This window comes from Malania oleifera, chromosome 11, assembly GCF_029873635.1.
Source record: "Malania oleifera isolate guangnan ecotype guangnan chromosome 11, ASM2987363v1, whole genome shotgun sequence".
Taxonomy (NCBI): domain Eukaryota; kingdom Viridiplantae; phylum Streptophyta; class Magnoliopsida; order Santalales; family Ximeniaceae; genus Malania; species Malania oleifera.
The window spans coordinates 21010151-21022370 of NC_080427.1; positions in this window are offsets into that span (position 1 = coordinate 21010151).

Consider the following 12220-nt stretch of genomic DNA (forward strand, 5'->3'; position numbering starts at 1 on the left):
AAGCCAATTGTTGGTGCTAAACTATAACATTTGAAATGCCCAGATTGGCTTCCGTACTTACTCATGAATAATGATCTTGAAGTTTATTAAAATGATACTACTTGTCATTGGATCAATTATTCAAAGATAATTCAAATATGGAAATTTTCCATAAGGAATTCATGCTTGCGATTTAAGCATGGTAAATATGTCCTAACAACTTGGCAAAGAGCATTGAGTAGTATACTTTTATTTAGCAATGCTCTTGGTTAATAGGAGACATGTTCTCCTAATTTGCCACTGATGGGAAGGTATTCTTCAAACATATAATATCACAAATAAATGCTTCATTTTAGAATACCACTTGTTGTTACGATTATTTCTACTAAAATTCAATTTTAAGAATGTTATGTTTTAGATATTCTAACTATGTATCCAAACTAAAGCATGTATCATCAAAACAACTTATGTGACTAAGGAACACATCACTTTTCCATCAGATATGGATTAACCTATCATAGCATGCTTTTGAACTTATATTCAAGACCTTATTAATTCACATGATAAAAACAAGATTTTTCAATTTACTTACTCATAAATTTATTCCTAAAGAATAAGCTTTGAGCACATGCTATATCATCCCATAAACAATAGCCAATATTTAAAAAAGAAATAAACCAATCAAATAAGGAAATATATAATTAAAGCATCATATTGGTTTAATTTTGAACTTCATCAACATTGGCATGAACTTCTAAAAATTCCTAGCAAAGTATTTAAACACTTTAAGATGTATAATCTGGGATTTTAATACTTTAAGCACATCACATTCCCTTTTCATTTTTATCTAGTTGTAGTTAAATCTACCTATTTCCTAATCCTAGGTCCTAAGGAAACAAACATTCAAAAATCACGCGTTTCCTTTTGGTACCCATTCTTGCTTGGGTGCCAATGGGTTGATTTTTTTCACCACCCATTCCATATTCTTTTCCTTGCCTTTATCTCCTCTATAAGGACAAAAACATCGAATATGACCCTTTGTTTCACAATATAAACAAATTTTGTTTGTGTGAGAGGGTTTTGACTTATTTGAATTATTTTTTCTTGATGAGGCATATCCATGTGATTTACAAGAGGGTTTTAAATTCTTTTTGGAAAGATTATTTCTTTTAACTCCCAAGAATTTATTTTATTTTCCTCTTATGATTTTGCCATGATCTTCATTTTTCTTTTTCAAGCAAGTGTTTTCTTTCAAAACATTTTCAATTTGAGTTTTCAAATTTCCTACTTCTTCTTAAAAGCATTCATAGTCTTTTTGAACTTTTTCAATAAGCTCCTTATTTTTATTTTTCAAAGAGCAATTTTCATCTTTCAATGAGGAATAAAGACAAGGTTCCTTACCTTTGCATTTTGACAATTTTTCTTCAAAGCTTTTGATTTTTACTTCAAAAATCCCATGCTCTTTTTGAGAATTTTCACAAAGCTCCTTATTTTCCTTTTTAAGAAAATCATTTTCTTTCTTCAATGAGGATTCTCTTTTTCTTTTTGACAAGGTAAGCTCTTTCTCAACATTTTTGCTCTCCCATTTTGCCATAAGTAGTTCTTCAAATAGTTTTACACAATTGTTTACTATTTCACCATATGAAGGCATATATTCATCATCATCCGAACTACTTTCTTTTAGTTCATTTGCTACAAAGCAAAAATGTGTGTTGGATTACAAACCACCAGTATCTTATGTGTGCATTTAGTGTGTGAATATGTTATCATTTCAGCATGAACATAAGATACTGAAAAATGGAAGCCAGTAGAGACATAAAGCTCACACACTCCTGTCAAATTCCATGGAAAATGAAAAGCAAAAGAAGAAGACATTTTGATTTTAATTTGTATTGCATTTAATATTTTTATATGGTCTATAATAATGCATGCATATGCATAATATGATTTGAATGCTCAGATGACCATAGTTTGACCATAGGGAACCAAAGGCCCTAGACAGACCTTAGGGCCGAAGGTTGACCGACGTTAGGTTTTTAGGCTTAATTGAAAGCCTCGGGCGACCAAACTATTTATGTGTTATAGCCCTCGGTCGACCAAACACTCTGTTAGCCAAAAAGTCAACAAGTTGACTGAGGCTAAGGCAACCAAACAATATTTGAACTAACCGTCTATGGTCAATTGAATTTTAAAGTTAACTTTTCCCACTATCTCCAGGCATTCGAACTCTAAGTTCAAATATAACGTGGGCGACTGAAGTATGACATTCAGCAGATTGAACTGATAACCAAGTGAGCAAACCTCGAATGTTTGGAAAATCGCCTTGGTCTAGCCACCCGAACCTTCACTCGGGCAACTGAAGTCAGAAAGTAAACTTTTCTGACTGTGTCTGTTCGGACGACTGACTCGAAGGACCAGGCGACCAAAACTCTTAAGTTGCCAAAAATTAACTACGATAATTGGGATTAAATTTTAATTAAACTTTTTCAAAATCCCCAATAGGTCCCTAATGGTCATAATTTTTAGAAAAACTATAAATACCCCTTCATTACTCCATATTAGCTACTTTGATTAGCTTTAAAAATTCTCTCAAATATTTTGTAATCAAAGTTCCCCCACTTACACTTTCATTTCAAAAAAAGATTTTGGGGTTAAATTTTTTACTCTCCAACTCTCTTCATTACTCTTTGGAAAATCTTTTGAAAGAGAGCATTTATTTTTGGTTGGGCATTTGTTTTTAAATTGTGATTATTGCGAAAACATTTTCTAAGCACAAATCCTAACTTCTCCAAACATCCTTTGTTGCAAATATTTATTGGATAAAATATTTGTTACATTTAATCTTTGAAGCCTTTATTGCATGTTTCATATAATATCAAAGATCTTGTATATTAGTTTTTGCAAAAATATTTTTAGAGCAAAAACCCTAGGTTCTCTGGTTCAAATTTGAAAAAATATTTTAGGAGAATATTTTATTAGGGTTCAAATCTTTGATACATTTTATCATATATATCTTTAATCAAAGACTAGATTATTTGTTTTGAAAAACACCCTTTCTCTACTAAGCATTATTGCATATCATAAAAGAGTGCATGTATTGAGCTTAATGTTGTACATCTTTGCTTGTATTTAAGAAGCGTTTTATTATGTACAAAAATGCTTTTAGTGAGACCGGTTGGGTTTAGCCCATAAATTGAACTGAAAAGTCTCAGCCCCGTAAGTGAGATAAGTTGGGCTCAGCCTTGTAATTGAACTGGGGTTTAGCTCGCCCTATAAGGAGAGGTTGTAATGGCTTTGCCCCCACCCGTTTAAGTGAGTAGGTTTAGTGTAATCCTTGGGGGGTATGTCTAAGGCGGGAATGTAGGTTGGTTTGGCCGAACTTCGATAAAAAATATCGTGTGTTTCTCTCTTCCTATCTCATTTACTTTCCGCACTTTTCAGTATGTGTATGCTTGTTCATGTTTTGTTATAACCATCTTGCAGGCACACAGAATTAATTTAAATGAGATATGCAGAATAAACTCTACCATGTGCCTTTAAATTGTTTATGAGGTGTGTGAACTAAGTGAGCATGGATGAAATTTTTTCATCTTCATTTAATTTAAACGTCTCTTATTCTCTAACTAGCATGCATATTCTTGATTGTTCATTTTGTGATGTGTTTCCATAAATGTTTTCAAGTACATCCCATATTTCTTTTGCGATTTGATACTCGCAAATAAGACTATGTACATCATCATTTAAACCATAAAAAGTAATATGCTTTGCTTTAAAATTTAGTTCAACTAACCTTTTTTCGCTTGGTGATTGTTCCAATTAAGCCTTTGAAATATCCTTATTTTTCTTTGTGATTGAGAAGTCTCATTTGGAGATGATTTCCCACAAATCCAAGTCGTATGCTTGAATGAAGATGGCCATTTTATTTTTCCACGCGTGGTAGTTAGTACCTTCGAGCAATGGTGATGCAAAAATGGATCGTCCAATGGAAGTGGAGGTGTTTACCGAATACACCATTTCGATCGTTTACGCTCTGGATTTCGCTCCAAAAAATGCGAGCACCTCGCTTTGATACCACTTGTTAAACATCCCACCCAGGAATATACAGTCCAAAGCAGGGGTGAATGCTGGACCTAACCGCAGTTGGCCGACTCGGTTAAGTCAAATATCATATCATATATCTCGTGTCTGTAGTACAATTGGTCGGCCAAAAGCCCTAATCCAAACTTAGGGGGCACAAAAACTATACTATACAGTTCAGTCTACTGTCACGCCACACGTTCCACGAGTCTATGTGGTTACACTAACACCACTAGCAACGATACCATGCTCAATATCGCAACTCATTATTAGGGTTTCCATATCTATCCATCCGGGTTATCATTACCACATACTCGCAATCATTATGCGATATTGGTATTTCATCAATCACATGTCTATATTCATATTTCAGAATTTTACATTTCAATTCTCACAATTCAGTATTCATATTGCAGAATTTCACATTGCAATATTTACATTTCACATATTCACATTTATCATAATCATATTTCTCATATTCACATTTCTCGTATTCATATTGCAGAATTAACGTTGCAATATTCATATTTCTCATTTCCAAATTTCAATATCTATACTATAGTATTCACATTACAATACTCACATTCTCATATTCTCAATTTCATATTCTCATATCAGTATTCACATATCATTATTCTCATTATAGTATTATCATTGCAATATTCACATTTTCAATATACTCATATCACATTCGTATTGCAGTATTTACGTTACAATATTTTCATTTCTCTTTTTCACATTTCAAAATCTGCATTGCAGTATTAAAATTGAAATATTCACATAATCATCTCATATGACCATATATATATATATATATATATATATATATATATATATATATATATCTCATTTCACATTATTCAATATTTCTAAAAAACACATTATCATATCTCATATTTATCATTTCTTAGAAGATATACATTTTTCAATACATTTCACTTTCATCATTTTTCCCCCATTTCAAATCTCATATTTCTCAAGATAAATCATTTAACCCAGTTTAAACATTTCTCAATATAAATCATATGCCACAAAAATTTCATCTGATATTTATATCATAAATAAATTTTAGGTAACATATTATAATTCCATTTCTCATATTTTTTAACCCATAATTTTTAGAAAAAGACTGCTATAATTTATTCCCTTTACCTGACTTACTGAGATTTTGCTAAAACACCCAATTTCTAAGCCCTTCAGCATTCGTAGCCCAAAAACCTGAAATTTACATTTACCCCAAATTATTCAATTCAACTTCCAAAATAATTTTCATTTAACACTTATGTTGGTCTTACAAGGCTTAACATCCTATTTCGATGCTAACAAACAAGTGGAAGTTAACATATTTGGTTAAGTGATGTCATTTTAGGATTCAATGATAAAGACAAGGTCATGTGTTCAGAAGGATTCATGAAAGCTTATATTTCAAAGAAGGATGGTCAATATGAAGCTAAAAGCATGGATTCAAAGATAAAACTTGAAGATCATGAGAGCATGAGGATTAAAGAGAACTTGATGAAAGCTTAGAGAAAGATGAAGCAAGCATAAAGACCTTAAGGAATTCATGAATTGAAAATTTGAAAGAGTCTTATAGGAAATTTCATGTAAGTACTTCAAATAATTTTAATATGGATACATGAAACTCTTAGGTTAATTTATTGGACCTCTACCTTTTAACATACTTGGAAAATATTTTTATAAGGTCAAAAATTATTTCAAATATATCCGCATTCAGGTGTATTTTTCTTTATCAAAACTCCTTATTTTAAAAAGTGTTCAATATGAACATTGCATTATTTTCTCTTAGCTTTCTTTTGATACCAATCACGTCAAATTTGGAGTTACACAGAAAATGTTATGATCATAAGATTGAAGGGTGCTCGAAACTGACAATAACCTTGTGTTCCACCAGTAGACTGCCTGAACCATGACAGACACTTGGGTGGTCAAGCTAGGTGACTTCCTATGTCCTGGTAGGCGACTGTCACCCTGTTGTCCCTTTAAAAATAGCTAGATAGCCAACTGCCAAAAAGGGATAGTCAACTGTCACGCGGCTGTTTTGAAATTTTTATAACGGATAAATTTTTTAAATGAGGTTGCTTGGGGCTCAAACTTTGTCAAAACTTGGGGAATACTCCAAGTCACTTGGGGATCAAGTTACATACCTTTTCAAGTTTATAAATAAGCCTCAAAGATCATTGAATCAAAGAATCAAGAATCAAATTCAACTATCAAATTCTCTCAATTGCTCTCGACGCTCAAAGGCTCTTTCACTCTCATCTTGTTTACGAAATTTGCTGAGATCTTGCTGATTCAATCACCAAACTTATGCTAAAAATTCTAAATCTTTCAATCATTGAAAGAATCATACGATGAAAAATTCCTTGAGCTTCAAGTTAAATTCCATATTGTTATTTACTTTGAAGTATATTATAGTGTTGAATTGTTGTACTAATCAGCTCTTTGTGTGAGCAATTCTTTGTACACAAATATTTGATTTGTATCTTGTAGATTGACGAATCTAATGATTGTTTGGATCGTTGGCTAAGCAAGTAAATATTGCTTAGAGAGGCAGGCTCTAGCCTATTTGAAGGAGTGACCGAACGAGGGTACATCGTTTGGAGAGGTGGGCTCTAGCTTATTGAAGGAGTGTGTAAAGGTTTGTTCCACCCAATAAAGAAACAGGTTTTGTGAATCCTTTGGTGGTTTGCCAAAGGCGAGGACGTAGGCTAAGTATAAACGAAACCTCGTAAAAATCCTGGTCTCACTCTCTCTTTCTTTCCCTTACTCTTTACTTTTGAGCAAAGTATATACATTGCGCGGATGCTTTATAAATCTCTGAATTCTAAGTGTTTGGTTGTTAAATAGGCCGAAAGATAATTTTTTTTAGTTTGATCAACATTGATTGTGGAAACTGAAAGGGACTATGTTGGTTGATCATCCCTAACTTATTAAACTGAAAGTTTATTTAAAAGCTGAACATTAGGAAGAAGTGTGATTGTAAATGTTTTGTTGAAAATCATATTGAAAAAGCAAATCCATATCGGCAAGCATAAATTATCATTCACTACAGGGCTTGGTTCAAATTTGTATTCATAGGGCTTATATAAACAAACAACCATCTTAAGTTCTTATATTACCAAAGAGTTGCATATTTTAATCTTGGTTTGGTTGATGATTGGTTTGATTACTTGGATGTTTACATAGTTGTGTTGATTGTGTAAAAGAAACTAAGTTATTGTAACAAACAAGTCAAGAATTGGTTAAAAGAAATAAAATAAGTTTAAGGATTTTCAAAAGGAATTAAAAGAAAATTTTAAAATCCAATTCACCCCCCTCCCCTCTCTTGGGACTACACCTTGCCTTTCAATTGGTATCAGAGTAGGGTTATAGAAAATCTTAATTAGTAGCTATAAAAAGATCCTAATGGCTCACTTAGGCGTAGCTCCCTTTGGAAAGGGACAATCTTCAATTAGGCCACCCATCTTTTGTGGTTTAAACTACACTTTTTGGAAAAAGAGAATGCAAATATATCTTCAAACTATGAATTGGAAAGCATGGGAGGTTGTCATGGAAGGTGACCAAATTCTCTTTAAACTAGTAGATAGAAGACAAGTTCCCAAAGAGAAAAATGATATGATAGACTTAGCTCATAAGATGTTGCAAGTAAATTATAGTGCAATGAATGACTTATATTGTGCTTTAGATGCCAATGAATTTAATAGAGTAATGGGTTGCAAATCAGCTAAGGAAATATGGGACAAGCTAGAAGCCATTTACGAAGGCACTATAGATTTTAGGGATAATAGGATTGATATGAGTACAAGTAGTTCAGAAAATGAATCAAGTGACCAAGAGGTTGCCTATACTTGCTTTATGGCTTGGGATAATGAGGAAAACTCCTCATCCAAATTCTTAAATAATTCTTGTAGTGATTCATCAAATGAATCCAATGATGAGCGTATGCCATCTTATGATGAATTACAAAATGATTTATTCAAAGTCCATAAGACCCTAATCAATGTAAGTAAACAAAATACTTCATTGAAAAATAAGAATGAAGGTATAATGAAAGAGTTAGAATCCCTTAGAACTGCTGAAAGAGAAAAGGATTCAAAACTCATGAAAATAGAAAATAAGTATGATGCCGCAATAAAAGAATCAGAAGCTAAAAATCTTGTTGAAAAGGAAAAAAGCTTGAAAATTAAAGAATTAGAAAGCAAGAATGAAAAGATGATAGAAGTCCTTCGATCCCTATCCTCTATAGAATATAAGAAAGATATATATATTTCTGAATTAGAGGATAAAGTAAGAAAATTATCTCTAGAGTTAGAGAAATCACAAAAGAAGGTTGATAACAAGAAAGAGATAGAGTTAAATGATCTCAAAAATCAGATTGAAAATAAAGAAAAAATCATTTATAAATTCACAAAAGGAAAGGCAAACTTTGACAAACTGATAGGTTTACAAAGGATGACCTTAAACAAAGAAGGTATTGGCTTTAATGGGGTTGAAAATAAAAAGAAAAAGAATCTTTACATGGATTATTTTTCAAAAGCATCCAAAGATTATACTAGCACATCTTCTAATGCCTACACTAACATCATATGCTATCAATGTAAGAAAAATGGACATATAAAGTTTGAATGTCCATTTAAAAGAAAGGGTGTGAAAACTAAACAAGTATTAAGAATTAAGGAAACTTCCTTTATTAAACCAATCGGACCCAAGAAAGTATAGGTACCAAGATGAAAGATTAGTTTATAAACGAAAAACTCCATGAATTAAGTCATTCCCCTTTAAAAATTGAGAAAGTAACTTATTTCATGATCAACAAACGAACTAGTTGAAATAGAAAAACTTAAAGATGAGTTTAAGAGCTTATTATAACGAATTCAAAATGGCATTGTTGGAAAACATCATAGGATGATTTTTACAAGACTTAACTTAAGAAAATATTAAGAAAATATCAAATTCAACTTATTATATAAGCACCTTGATTAAGAAAAAGATATTTGAGAATGAAAAGCCTATATGCTACATGCTTACATGCCTATATGATATGATATATGCTACATGTGTATGACTTGACTTGATTTGACTTATATTGATAATTTATGGCTCACTATGTTGAAAATTTGAGCATGAGTTTATTGAGCATAAGCATGAATTTTGATATGAGATTAATTCTTGACCATGCATGCTATTGATGAATCACATGGATAAACTTACTGCTATTTATATTGATATCTATGAGCTATGAAAGATATAATTGTTATATTGATATCTATGTGTTATGAAAGATATAATAGTTATATTGGTATCCATGAGCTATACATGATATGATAATGACTTTGGTATCTATAAAGTACTTTGGTATCCATGAGTATTTTAATTGATATCAACATTTAAAAGCTCAGTTGGTTTCACAATCTAAAAGTTAAATTTGTTTTTGAGCATGACAAGTATGATCATATCTATAAGCATGGATGAGCATGAACATAATATATATATATATATATATATATATATATATATATATATCAAAAGGAGGAGAAATATTTGATATTGATTGATAAACTTGAACTTAAATAAAGTGATGAGCATAATTATAAAAGAGTTTTTGAAATTAATATTGATCTTGTGAATATTGTTAAGATGATTCTTATTGAAAGGGGGGATCTTTTTAAGGTTCACTCAAATTTTTACTCCTTATTTGTCATCATCAAAACGGTAAAGATTGTTGGCCTTACAAGACTTAACATCCTGTTTTGATGTTAACAAACAAGTGGAAGTTAACATATTTGGTTAAGTGACGTCATTTCAGGATTCAATGATAAATACAAGGTCAAGTGTTCAGAAGGATTCATGAAAACTTATATTTCAAAGAAGGATGATCGATATGAAGCTAAAAGCATGGATTCAAAAATGGATTCAAATATAGAGCCTAAAGATCATGAGAGCATAAGGATTAAAGAGAACTTGATGAAAGCTTAAAGAAAGATGAAGCAAGCATAAAGACCTCAAGGAATTCATGAATTGAAAATTTGAAATAGTCTATAAGAAATTTCATGTAAGTACTTTAAATAATTTTAATATGGATAAAACAATCTTTTAGGTTAATTTATTGGGCCTAGATACCTTTTAACATATTTAAAAAATATTTTTATAAGGTAAAAAATTATTTCAAAAAGGTTAAAATCATTTTTGGAATGAAAAGCACCAAAAAGAGGATTTTCCAAATGCTGTTAATTTTTCTGCATCTGCATTGAGGTGTATTTTTCTCTATCAAAACCTCCTTATTTTAAAAAGTATTCAACATGAAAGTTGTATAATTTTCTCTTAGATTTCTTTTGATACAAAAAACATAAAATTTTGAGTTACACATAAAATGTTATGATCAAAAGACTAAAGGATGTTCAAAGTTGACAACCGTCTTGTGTTCCACCAGTAGACTGCCTGAACCATTACAGGCGCCTGGGTGGTCAAGCCAGGTGACTGCCTGTGTCCTGATAGGTGACTGCCACCCTGCTGTCTCTTTAAAAATAGCTAGATAGCCGACTACCAAAAAGGGACAGTCAACTGTCACGTAGCTGTTTTGAAATTTTTATAACGGATAAATTTTTTAAATGAGGTTGCTTGGGGCTCGAACCTTGTGAAAACTTAGGGAATACTCCAAGTCACTTAGGGATCAAGTTACATACCTTTTCAAGTTTATAAATAAGCCTCAAAGATCATTGAATCAAAGAACCAAGAATCAAATTCTACTATCAAATTCTCTCAATTGCTCTCAACACTTAAAGGCTCTTTCACTCTCATCTTGTCTACGAAATTTGCTGAGGTCTTGCTAATTCAATCACCAATCTTGTACTACAAATTCTAAATCTTTCAATCATTGAAAGAATAATAAGATGAAAAATTCTTTGAGCTTAAAGTTAAATTCCATATTGTTATTTACTTTGAAATATATTATAGTGTTGAATTGTTGTACTAATCAGCTCTTTGTGTGAGCAATTCTTTGTACAAAAATATTTGATTTGTATCAAGTAGATTGACGAATCCAAGGATTGTTTGGATCATTGGCTAAGCAAGGAGATATTGCTTAGAGAGGCGGGCTTTAGTCTATTTGAAGGAGTGACCGAACGAGGGTACATCGTTTGGAGAGGCGGACTCTAGCCTATTGAAGGAGTGTGTAAAGGTTTATTCCGCCTGCTAAAGGAACATATTAAGTGAATCCTTTGATGGTTTGCCAAAGGCGAGGACGTAGGCTGGGTATAAGTTGAACCACGTAAAAATCCCGGTCTCACTCTCTTTTTCTTTCCCTTACTCTGTACTTTTCAGCAAAGTATATAAATTGCGTGGATGCTTTATAAATCTCTGAATTCTAAGTGTTTGGTTGTTAAATAAACTGGAAGATAATTTATTTTGGTTTGATAAACATTGATTGCGGAAATTGAAAGGGACTACGTTGGTTGTTCATCCTTAACTTATTAAACTGAAAGTTTATTTAAAAGCTGAAATCCATATCAACAAGTATAAATTATCATTCACTACTGGGCTTGGTTCAAATTTGTATTCATAGGGCTTATATAAATAAACAACCATCTTAAGTTCTTATATTACCAAAGTGCTGTATATTTTCATCTTGGTTTGGTCGATGATTGGTTTGATTACTTGGATGTTTACATAGTTGTATTGATTGTATAAAAGAAACTAAGTTTTTTTGTAACAAACAATTCAATAATTGGTTAAAAGAAATAAAAGAAGTTTAAGGATTCTCAAAAGGAATTAAAAGAACTTTTTAAAATTCAATTCACTCCCCTCTTGGGACTACGCCTTACTTTTCAACTTCCTACATTTCATATACTCTAAATTAACTTAAAAAGCCTGAAATATACCACTTACCCTGATTTTAGGATAGTGCCTCGGAACCCCAACTTGGAAATTTGTTCTGCGTACATTGTAGAGAATCTTCCCAGGAACCTCGTGGTGGTTCCTGATTGTCAATCTGGACTTAAATGGAGTTGGAATCGAAGAAAGAAAGGAAGAGGGATCGTGGGTTTGCATGAAAGGGAGAGAGAAGACTTGTGTGGTTTAATGAAAAAAATGCTCAGATGTCCTTATACGCCCACTGCAGAGAAAACCATCTTCGGATTTCTATTTA